This window comes from Crocodylus siamensis, chromosome 10 (genome assembly GCF_052110815.1).
Source record: "Crocodylus siamensis isolate JL-2025a chromosome 10, ASM5211081v1, whole genome shotgun sequence".
In the NCBI taxonomy this organism is placed as follows: Eukaryota; Metazoa; Chordata; order Crocodylia; family Crocodylidae; genus Crocodylus; species Crocodylus siamensis.
In genome coordinates, this window is record NC_143404.1 from 19,298,684 (window position 1) to 19,310,255 (window position 11,572).

Genomic DNA, 11,572 nt, shown 5'->3' on the forward strand with positions numbered 1-11,572 from the left:
TGCCAGGCAGGAGGCAGCCCAGGGGAACTGCCACACCAGCTCAGTTTCAGAGAGATGAGTTCCTGCCATAAAAGGGAAGGAAGGAGCCCAGAAGGACGTCACCCAGGCCTGTTTGCTCTCTCCCCTCTCCTCCACCTCCCATGACATCACCCTTATTTATCTATCTAGCCATCCATCAATCATGTGTTCTCATATTGCTGTAGTATCTGGGTCCCACGGTTCCCTGGGACAAAGCCTGTGGTGGTTATTTTTTAACTAGAAGCTAGTACCGATTTTCCTTGGAGCTCCAATGGCTGAGGCGTGAAGTGTGGCACTAGTCACAGCTCATTTATACCTTGACCTACCAGCTGTGCCAACCGCAGAGCTCCCTCCACAGGGAAGTGGACTCAGACCCCTCTCCAAGGTCGCTGCAAGGTCAGGACCATCAGGCAGCCTGGGCTTGGAGGGGGAACAACTGGGGTAGACACATGACTCTTGAGTGGTAACCTTCAAATGACACCTTGGGTCCCTGGAGTCCATCTCCAGAGCTGTCATTCATTTTGATGCCCCAGCTTCACACTGCAAGAAGTGATGGCAAAGCTCTGTCTGCCTCATCTCCCCATGTAACACCATGGTGAGTCCTTGGCTCTTGTGAGCTCTGAAACTAAAGCACCAAGCCCAGCTGGCTGCCAAAGCACATCTGCAGGTGTAACCATGCAGCACTGGCTAAGCTTCCCCCCACTGCCCACACTGGGATGAGGCTGGGGAGGGGCTGGAGGGGGGACATTCCCAGCAGCCTCTACTGCATTAGACAAAGCAGCTTGTTCCCTGCTCATCACTGCTCAGGAGAGCCTGGTGTAGCTCCGTCCTCTGACATAACTCCTTTGCTTTCCATTTCTGAAAGGAGTTGCCTCTGCTCTCAGTGAGTGTTGTCAAAAGGGGGCTGGGAAATCCTATTCTGTCTGTAATCTAGCTAGGCGTATGTGCGTGCTCATACATGCACATGTGCACACACACCTATGCACTGACATGTAAGCACACACACGCACATGCACGCACACACACGGCTGACAAGCACGTGGTGGAATGGTCCCAGCCAGGCTCCTTGGGGGCTAGAAGTCCCCTGCAGTCTGCGCCCTTGCCCCTCTGTCCAGCTAGTGCCCCCGCCCCATGTTTCTTCTTCCCTGCATACCCCTGCCTGCACACCGGATGGATACAGACAGAGCTCTTCAATGTCTCCCAGCCCAAGGTGCAGTGCTGCATCTCTGGTCAGTTGTGAGTCTGAGATGAAGCACTGTAGCTCGGGAAGGGAGGAACTGTGCAGCTGAGAGACGTGTGTCAGCCCGGCAGGCCTGGGGGCTCCCTGGCCATGGGACCTCCTGCTCCAGAAGAAGCTTGACCTGACCACCTGGAAGGAGGACGAGGCACTAGTTGGCTCAGACATGAAGAGCAGGATCAGGTGAGCCCACACAAGACTCATGGGCTCTCTAGCACCAAGCCCAGTCCTCAGGCAGGACTCAGGATGGCACTGTGGTTGCTACGGGACAGGGCTGAGGAAGGACTTTCATGGATATAAGCATCAAGGAGGCATCCCTCCAGGATGCCATTGCCTTCTCTGCTGAGTCTCTGCACCAGTTCTCCTGCTGAATCTGAGGGCCAGGTTTCAAGGAGCTATACTCATGGTGGTGTCGGTGCAAAGCAAAACTCAAGGCCTGTGGCTGGAGTAGAACATATCTAGGGGCCAATGGCACAGGCCCAAAGCTCCCTCTGGGCACAGGCCATACAGAAATGGATTCAGCCCACCCAGGGAAAGGGTGAGGGGGGTGGGAACGGATGATCCGGTTAGAGAATGATGAGAACAGATGGGCTGAGTGGGATAGACACTGTACAGGAGGGACTTTGCTGGGATAAGGTGCCCAAAGCACTGCACTCTGCGGCACCCCATGTTGACAGCAGGTGGAGCTGTGCTTGGCTAATGAAGGCTCAAAGATAGGGAGGAAGGTGGAAGCAGAAGGTCCTCTCCTTGCCGTGTCCTCAGGGTCCAGTTTTCCCAGGAATCCCTCGGGCGCTATGTTGGGGATTCCTGGAAATACTGTTCTTGGGGCCGTGGCTCAGCAGCTGGAAAAGGCCTCCTCCTTGGGCCATCAGGGGAATTGGAGAGCAAGGTCCAGAATCACTTCAAGTATTAGCTGGGCTGAGCGGGATGGAAGCTGGGACACCGGAGCCCCCTGCCCTGTCACCCCTTGGACTGAGGGAGGGCGGGCATGCACCACAGCGCCTCCAGACCAGAGGGACCTCCACACCCAGCTGAGTACGACAGCTCCTGCATTCGCAGCTCGCTGCAGTACCAAGCACTCTCAGGGCCAGACTGCTCCTTCGGTACTGGCTCACCACTTCTTCCATACAATGCGTTGCCTTTCCCGAGGGGCTGAGTGATGGGTGGGTGGTGACATCCTTCTTGCTGCTCTGTGTGTTACTTGGCCACAGCTGTATAAATAAAGATCTGGGCTCTTGACTCAAGTTGTGCTGGGCCGTTTCTTCATGCTGGTCGGGCGGGGGGTGAAAGGGTCAGGCCTTGGCATCAGCAATGGCACCGCATTGTGCACAGGTGAGGTGTGGCATCCACACTCTGCAGCGAGCCTCCAAGCAGCAGCTGGGCCACGAGCACCCCTGAGGCCATGGCCTTTGGGGCACAGCAGCAGTTGATGCATGTTCGTATAGCTCCTAGCACAGAGGCCTACACCCAGTTTGTATCTAGGTGCAATCATAACAGAAATGAGCAGGGTCCTGACCCGGATGCCTGAGGCACTGCTCCGTGTCACCCTGATGGGTAGGTGGCCAGTTGTGCACTGCCCCTGCCCTGCTGCCCATCTCAGCTGCGTGGGTTACAGCATTAGGTGGCAGAGGGGCAGGCGCTGCAGGGGCACTGTAGTCCCCACTCCCCGCCAGAGCGTGCAGCCTGTGCTGAGGTGTCCCACAGCGCCCCCCCACACAGCCACAGGTACCAGGCTCCTACCACAGAGCATGGTCCCTGCTCCTTCCTCTGAAAAGGAGACACCGTAAAAAAGACTGGGCGACAAGCACCACCTACTGGCTGCATCTGCACTTGCACAAAGCCCGGGAAAGCCAGGGCGGTTGCAGCATCCTGTGGCAGAGGAGACAAACGAGGGAGACTTGGCAGATGGCACCCCAGTGGGCAGAGCAAGGAGGGTGAGGCACAAGGGTGACCAGCAGCTTAGCCTGACATCTCCAAACAACTGGGCCTTTACAAAACCATGAGGATGGTTCCTACCTTTCTTCCTACAGGTGGACCTGACCTTAGCTGGTTCTGCTGTCGCCAGCACAGTGCCAGCGGCAGGTTCAGGGCTCAGTTCCTGGCACACATGGCAATCATTTTGCATGGAAGACCTATTTATGAATCAAGGGCCGTGCCATTAGGGGCTGTTCAACCACTATGATGCTCATAAGCTGAGAAGTGATGCTAGGTAGGTGGCAGCTTCTAGCTCCCCAGTCTGTAGAAGGGGCTGGTGCTGCTAAGAGCAGGAGAACAAAACATGGTCACACCCGGAAGCAGTGTGTGTGTTCAAAGGTCTCCAAGCTGATATACTGCAGGTCTGCTCCCCTTTGGAGGGGCCAAGTGCAGGCTGCTTTGCTCTAGGCCAGAGCCAGGGAGAGATGTGATGGGCAGGTGGTACTGCAGATCAGGACTGGCCCAGGCCTGCGTGGTGGGGGCGGGGGGAGACCTCCTCCTCCTAGCCCGGCCTTGGAACTGGAGCATTCCTGGGGTTCAGGGCTGCGAGGTGCTGGGGGAGGCAGACGACTGGACCAGCCGGGTGTGCCAGGCCTCAGGACTAGGGGAGCTGGCAATGCTCTATGGGGCTGGCAGAGCTGGAGGGAAGCAGGTGCACACGGTGGGCTGGGAGCAAATACACACAGATCCTTGTGCCTATGAAATGGGTACAAGAGTTGCAGTCCTGCTGGCGCCAAGGGGCTGAAACCCTTGCCACCTTCCAGTGTTGGCTCCTCTTGCCCAGCTCCTCTCTGTAATGAGGATGGGAGGGCTGGGCGGTGGGGTGGAGAAAAAGCCATCCTTTGCCTCCACGCGCAGGATCAAAGTAGAACAACTGGAATAACTGCTTTGGGAGGTGGTGGCACCCCAGCACATAGTTGCAGCCCTTTCTTTTGACTTAGTTACCCCAGCCCCAATCACCAGCCAGTGGGAGCAGGAAGCTTGAGGCAGGGGGGTCATCCTTCTGAGCCATGAGTGTCTGACCACAGGGGTCCCAGGCTCTCCTGGAGCCCAGGCCCTTTAGGTTACTAATGTGGCTTCCCCATACGATCCTTGGCCTGGCCACCTGGGAGAAGGGCAGGGCCCTGGTGTGAGAAGCAGCCATGGTGGAGGGTGGTTTGGGTGGAGGAGAGTGCGGGGAGGCGGGCAAGCTGAGCTGAGTCTGACTGCGCTCAGCCCTGGGCTTGTCTGCCCTCCTGGTAGGGGCTGGACTTGGCAAAAGGAAAGCAATGCCTCAGAGCCTGAAAGGGTGCATGCAGCCATGATGCCTTAGGACTAGGGGCAGGCCAAGCTATGCTGCATCTGTCCTGGAGCACTAGTGCTGCGCAAATAGCTGCCCCAGGACTTTGCCCAACCAGCTGGTCACCTCCACTCGTTCCTGTCCCTGTCTTTCTATTGCCTCCTTGGGTGCCTAGCACCTGTGACCTGCGCCCTGCCTGACCATGGTGTGCTCCTTGTCAGCTCAGCCCCTGTGGCCTGGTTCTCAAGCACTGGGGCCAGGGTAAGTGGCACACAGTCCATCCTTGGCCCTCAGCCCAGATTGCCCTCATGAGCACTGAGGCACAGAGCAGGCCATGAGGAGGCACTGCCCCGACTCAGAGGAGCTGCGAACCCATAGATTCATACATGTTTGGGTCAGAAGGGACCTCAGCAGATTGAGTCCGACCCCCTGCCCCGGGCAGGAAAGAGCGCTGGGGTTAGAGGACCCCAGACAAGTGCATGTCTAGCCTCCTCTTAAAGACCCCCAAGGCACCACCTCCCTTGGAAGCCCATTCCAGATTTTCGCAGTCCTTACTGCAACCCTTCCTGATGTCTAAGCTAAATCTGCTCTCTATCAGTTTGTGGCCCCCCATGGCTGTGTCGCCAGCCCAGGCTGAGCCAGATGGGGCCCTCAGTGTAGCAAGTTGTGTGAGCTCCTTGGCACTGCACCAGCCCTGGAGACTGGAGGGAGATTTCCCTGGGTCAGAGCAAGGTTAAAGAGTGAGGGACACAGAGCGCCAGCCCTCCCCTCGGTCCAGGCTGACAGGGCCACCGGGATCCCAGCTGTCTGTCCCCCAGGCCAGCCCGGAGCACAGGCAGGGGGAGCTCCAGGTCCCTGACACAGATATAAGCCTGGCTGCCAGGGCTGGTACACCAGGGTCCATGCAGGCCTGGTAATAAGTCAAGAGAGACAGACAGCCTTAGGGGCGGCATTGCTTCTGTAAGTTGTGCTTACTGCTATGGCAGACCCTCTTCCTCATGCCGGGATGTCCCTTCTGGGGCCTCTGCTGTGGGCCTGTCCCTGGCACTTTCCCAGGGACAGCCCTGCTGTGCCCAACTCACTGGTGAGCATGCAGGCGCCACTGCCCATCCCACTGACGCCCTAGTCTGGGCTGGTAGCACTGCCCAAGGCGAGCAGGGGGCATGCACCACCTCCGCTGGCTGTCAGTGTAGCCTGTTCTCCTTTCCCCAGCAGGGGGCACCAGCAAGATGGCACTTGGCCCCTTGCTCCCTCACACGCCCCACCGTGCTCTGAGTCACGGGGCGGGCATGGAGCGATTCATCTGCCGGAAGCCCTTCCTCAGCGCTGCACATGGCTTCAGCACTGCACCTGCTTGGGGCCACAGGCCCCCTTCACCAGGGCCTTTGAAATCAGCCGCGTAGGACACCCCTCACAGTGGCACGGAGGGCAAGCTCTGCCCACCAGGGTGCTCTGCAGGCACTTAAGTGAATCGCTATGGCGCACGCAGCCAGGGTCTCCAAGCCACACACCCGTGGCATGCACACCTGCCTGTTGTGCAACACAGCATGGTACCCGCAGCCTCCTCCGCACTCCCTGCCCATAGCATGCCCTCCCCGGCTCTGGGCCAGCTGTGCTCACCCCGTTACAGCACCACTTGGTACCCAGGGGGCCACTCGCTGCTCCCTGGGCCCTGCTGTGCTCCGTGCCCCTGCTGTGCTGGATGTGACTCTCTTTGGGCCCTGCCAGTAGCTGGTGGCTTCCCAGCCAAGCCTGTCCATTTTGCCAGGTGGGAGGCAGCTGAAGGGATGCAGAATGTGAGGGCCCAGGGTCCCGTTACTGTCAATGGATGGAAGTGACAGATAGATCAGCCCAGTCCTGACAGCTAAGACAGCAGCCAGTGTTCAAGGAGCCAGCCTTCCTTATGGACCATCCACGTGAGGGGCTGTAAGCATGTAGGGAGGGCGACAGGAAGGCCTGGAGGTACATGTGAGTGCCTGAGCTTGCTGCACAGCCCACCAGCAGCCCTGGGGAATTGCCCTTCTGGGAAGCCCTGGATGATGGGGAGAGACAGGGCTGTGCTGCCCTCCGAGAGCCGCTCACTCATCCAGCTCCATGGGAAACACTGTCCCTGCTGCTGAAACTGCCCATGGACACCGTGGGCAGCCACGCACAATGTAGGGTTGCTCTCATCTGCCCCAGGCTCAGAGTTGGCCCCAGCATGAGGAAAACGAGGGGATACAGAGGTGTGAAGACGTGCTTTGGGATGAACTGTAGTGCAAAGGGCCAGGGTTGGAAAGTCAGGGCACTGTGCTGATGCTGCCAGAGGCGAGAGAAGCCTTTCACTCTGGCTAAACCAAGGCAGTGTTTCTCAAACTTTTAAGTAGCAAGTACCCCCTAGCTTCTGAAAATTTTAATAAGTACCCTAACACTCAATTATGCAGGGGATTTTATATTTACAGACTAATGTGCACTATATGCGCTGTGTATATAAGGCCATGATATGACAGATGTCTGATCTGGTGTGGACAGGGTTGCCACCTTTTATACCAGAGGTGCACATCTCAAGTATGTACCTGGGCTAGAGGTGACGCTGCCCAAAGCTAGGAGGGCTGAACCCAGTGCCGCGCAAAGCACTGCACACCAAATTATTACTGGGGAATTTAAAGGGCCATGCAATGTGCAGCACACCAAATTTTTTGCCATAGTTTTGAGAGGAAAAGAGGGCGCAAGAGAGTGTTGGGGTACCCGCATACCACCTGCCTGTGTCTCACACACCCCCAGGGCTCCATGTACCACAGGTGGAGAAACTATGAACCAAGGGACAATGTAACACCCTTTTGTTTAGCCACAACTGAAGCCCCTAGGACTGGGCTGGGATGAAGCCAAGGCAACGGCTGGGCTATGCAGCCCACAGGGCTTCTTTGGGATCTAACAGGGAATATAGCAGTATGCCCAGAGCCAAGGGCACAGACAAAACAAGCACAGGGCACATAATAAGAGTCACCGACCAGGAGGGCCTTTTGACCAGAGCAGTCTCTGAAGGAGGCTTCCAGCTCTTTGATCCCTGCTGTGCCCCAGGACAGGAGACAGGCACATCCACATTCCTTGTAAACAAGCAGGATTGCATCAAAGCAGCGCAGGATTGCATCAAAAAAATGCCCAACTCCAGCATCAGTTTCCCCTCATGGAAACAGCCTTCAAGACCCTGAATATTGACTCACCGCTTTGGTCAAGGTGATCAGGGGCTGATGCCTATGTGAGGCAGGACTCAGGATTATCCCCTCCCCCTGGAAGATGGCAAGTGGGCTGGGGACAGCTCACGGTTGCTTTCCGTACACCCAGATGCCCCACTCTGGGTGTTGCTCCTTGCCTCATATGCTCACTGTACCAGGGGCCTCCTGTGTGGCTCTATTTATACCCTGCCCTGCTCATTTGAAGTGTGGCTTTGGCCACCTCTTGCTGCTAGGCCCGTCTGCCTGCTAGACTCGCTAAGTGATACTTTTCCTCCAGCTTCTGCAGCCAGTTCAGGAGGGACCTCCCCAACCTGATCCCAGCTCCCCTGGCTCTCAGCTGGGGGAGCAAAACCCCAGGTCACAGGCAAGTCACCAGCAGCTTCCCAAGGCTCCCAAGCACAGCAGCTGCCTCTCTCTCACATGCACACCCCGCCATCCACGTGCAGGCTCTGCATCATCCTCTCTCACTAGTTGCTCTTCCCTCACCTCCTCCTCTACCTCAGTTAATCTTTTTGCCTTTAGGAAGCACACAGGACAGCAGAGCCCTATGCCTTCGTTCGACCGGCGCTGTGGAAAACACCAGCTTGTGGAGGGTTAACAGCGCTCAGAGCCTCTCGTGAAGCAACTGCTGAATCAGGGCTGTGTAGGCAGGCAGGCACACCCAGGTGAGGCTCTTGCAAAGCTCATGCAGGGCATGCGAAGGCAGCCAGCCCCTGGCAGCCTCTGCCTGCCACTCCCACCCTGGCTCCTGCTCTGCTCAGCACCTCCACTCCTGCTCTCTCATCCTCCCTCTTCCCCTGATGCACTGTCTCTCTCTCTCTCTCTCTCTTTCTGCTTTAAGTCCCAGGTATAACCTGTCATGCCTCCCTCTTTCTGTCTGTGGAGGCCTGTGTCTCACCAGAGCTCCCCTGCCCACCCTGGCTCCCAGTGGGAGAGCGGTGAGCTGCCTCCAGTCCTGCTGCACTCCAGCTGCGTCACAGTCATTCACTATTGAGCCACACAAAGGCAGACTCTGGGTCAAGGAGTGGCAGGTCCCTGACAGGCACTCCTGTCCCTGGCGCAGCGCCTGGGACTTCAGTGGGTGCTTGGCAGGGAATCAGACCAGAGGGTTAGAGCTGGGAAAGCACTGCAGGAGCCGGCAGTCTGTGAGCTACCCTGACCCACCAGCTCCAGTGAAACTTTGCCCCCTGGGGAACTCCCCCTGGGCTTACCAGCAGCACAGAGTCAGCCACTGGTGTGTGGGTAACTGCACTGCCAGCCTCCTCTCCAGTGAGGCCTGGTTCCTGGCCTGCCCGTCCCTATACAGCTGAATGATCTTTTGCATCTGAAATGCAGCCTTGTGGTGCCAGGCTCCCTTCCCAGTGTCCTGCAGTCACATCTGCAAGCCTCTCCCTTTGATTTCTTTGATGCATGCCATGTCCCACATTTGAGCCTCATCAGATTGAAAGGAAACGGGGCGTGTGTGTGTGTTACTGGCTAATCTGAGGCTCTCGCATGCATGTGTATGTATATGTGTGTGTGTGTGTTACTAGCTAATTTGAGGCTCTCATGTGCGCATGTGTGTTATTGGTTAATTTGAGGGGTGGGGGGGAGTGTTTAGGCAATACAGACAATACAGGCCCAGGCTAGCCCGGTCCAGTGCAGTGGAGCTGAAAAGCAGGCAGTGCAGGAAGCTGCTGGTTTGGGTTTGGTCAGGGCTGTTTTTCCTGGCAAAGGAAAAACACAAGTGCAGCTGCCACTTCCTCCTATTCTGGAGGCTAAATGGCTTTGCTGGTAAGCACCCGCCAGCACTATGGCTAGTAACAATGGAGCTGGGCTGCCTCCCTGGATTTCCTTCCACCTCACATCCCTCCCCACCCCATGTGAGCAACACATGCCTCCAGCTGTGCCCCAGCAAGCAGGTGAGCTGCACTATCAGCTCAGCTGGGAGGCAAAGCATCATGTGGTGAAATGGCCCTGCCTCTCCCTGGGCTGCCCTCAGAGTGTGGGCACGCATTTGCCTGGTGCATGCAAGAGCCAGGCCACTGGTGGCAGCTGGTTATGGCACTGACAGAGGTTGGGAAACTGTCACTGCCTGCATAGGGAGAGATGTGAGCACTTGAGTTAATAGAGCCTCGGCAGGAACAACAACTGCATTTCATTACTGGGGAAACTGAGGCACTGCACAGCTGACAGTGAGAAGAAAGCTCCTGGCTTCTGCCTCCCAATCCTTGCTTTAACCACAAACTCCCTCCTTTCTCTCATGCAGGGAGGCATTAGGCCAACACCTGCTCTTGAGGAAAGTGTCCAGGGGTCTGTACTGCTCATTAAGAGGTCAGGAGCTCCATGTTGGGAGTCTCTACTGAAAGAGGCCCACCTTTTCTGGAAGGCTGAGCTGGGGTTTGAATTCGCAACTGCGGGAGGCTACTTAGATCCTCTACTGCCAGCCCTGCCTGCTGCCCCAGCTCTTACTTCTATGGCCACAGCTTCCTCCCAAGGCAAACACATCTCCTCCCACTTCGGAGAAAGGATCCAGCCCGCCACTGCACGTAGCCTGGCTGCTGCCAAACTTGGGCCTTTCCAGAACTAAGGAATCAAGTCCTGGGTCTGGAAGCCTGCCAGGGGTGCAGTGCTGCAGGCTGGTAACAGCTAATCATTAGGTGGAGTCAGCTACTGCCTCCACATAAACCCCAAATCAGCAGCAAGTCCCAAGAGGATTATCCAGGCTGGGCCAATTCCCTTTCACGTCAGCAAGGAAGCAGAGCAGAGGAGTTACTGCTATGACCCTTCCATAACAATGGCTTCCCACTCCTTCCCAGTCCCCCACCCCAAATGGAGACTTTCCCCCTTCCCAACACCTAGTTTTCCTTTCGGGGAGGGAAATGTGGGGTCTCAGCTGTACAGACTTTCAGCACTAGTATGCAGCGAGCAGGTAGGCAATGCAGAAAGTACTCCAGCCCTGGGAATCACTGTGCTATCCGCTCCAAGCATGGGAAAAGCACGAGTCAGGCCCCCAGGATTAGCCTAAAATGAATATGGCTGGCATCTTATTTTGGTTTCTGGTTCCTGCATGTGAGTCAAATTTTCCAGCTTCTCTCCCCCCACAGGGCTCTAAACTTAGCTGCTACTTAAAAGGAATGTTAGACAAGGAAAGTGGAGATTCTCACCTCATCCCATGGCTCCAGAAACTGGGGCTTTACTAGGGAAGCCCCAAACCCTAGGAGATGTGTAATACAAACACAAGAGTTGGCAACAGTGGGATCACGTTCCTGCACACCCTAAGAGAAGGGGCCCCCTTCTTCAACATGCCCCACCCCAAGCTGTTCCATTAGCTTTTTTTTTTTTTGCTTTTTTTTTTCTGCTTTTTTTGCACCGGTCCTGGAAGCACTGTAATACCAGGTCAATGCATGGAGTGGATGGAGCACGCTCCGGTTCCACCACCCAATACCAAAAAGAATCTGCTCAATATAGACCTCCTATGGAGGACATATCAGAGACAATTACCCTGGGGAGCTTGCCTACGTGGTCACGCTGCTTCCCCTGCCAGGTAGTATCCCTTGTGATAAACAAAGTTAGCTTAGTATGGCTTTCTGATGGCTCCCATAGGATGTCACATCACCCTGGACTGCCTTTGCAGACACTCCTTGATCCCAGGTACATGATAGTAGTGGTGGGTTAGACAAATGAATCCATGCATGAGGTTTCACACAAACACAAGGAGAGACAGCCCCAAACCACTGATTCAGCATACGGGAACGTCCGTCTGTACTCTGAACACTGCTTTCACCTCCAGCTCCCCCATATAGTAGCTCAGTGGGTAAGACCTGTTTTCATTACCTTGCCCCAAAGGCAGCGCCTCTGCCAGCAGAG

At 56.3% G+C, this 11,572-nt stretch overlaps 1 pseudogene; it reads right to left on the reverse strand.

The window, feature by feature from the left end:
* Positions 1-11,064: 11,064 nt before the first annotated feature.
* On the reverse strand, positions 11,065-11,219 carry LOC149856323 (U2 spliceosomal RNA; annotated as a pseudogene).
* Positions 11,220-11,572: the final 353 nt, after the last annotated feature.